Source organism: Galendromus occidentalis, unplaced genomic scaffold (genome assembly GCF_000255335.2).
Source record: "Galendromus occidentalis unplaced genomic scaffold, Mocc_1.1 scf7180000076604, whole genome shotgun sequence".
Taxonomy (NCBI): Eukaryota; Metazoa; Arthropoda; class Arachnida; order Mesostigmata; family Phytoseiidae; genus Galendromus; species Galendromus occidentalis.
Genome location: NW_003804593.1, coordinates 18,709 through 19,063, shown reverse-complemented (window position 1 = coordinate 19,063; position 355 = coordinate 18,709).

Genomic DNA, 355 nt, shown 5'->3' with positions numbered 1-355 from the left:
GACGACGAAGGATGTATCGTTTCTCTATTACGACCCGGGCGAAGGAAGAAGCGACAGAATCATAGTCTTCGCGACGCTTGCGAACCTCTCTTTACTCAAAGAGAGCAACGAATGGTTCCTCGACGGGACTTTCAAAGATTGACCGGTGATCTTCCATCAGATGTACAGCATCCTTGTGAAACTGCCGGATGGCAAGGCCGCTCCCCTCATCTATTCTCTTCTGCCGACGAAGAGAGCCGACACGTACCGGCTTTTCATCGGAATAGTTGTCGATGCTCTCGGAGGGTATCAGCCAGAGATTCTCCACGTCGACTTCGAGATCGCGATGGTCCGCGAACTCGAAGCTTGTTTCCCC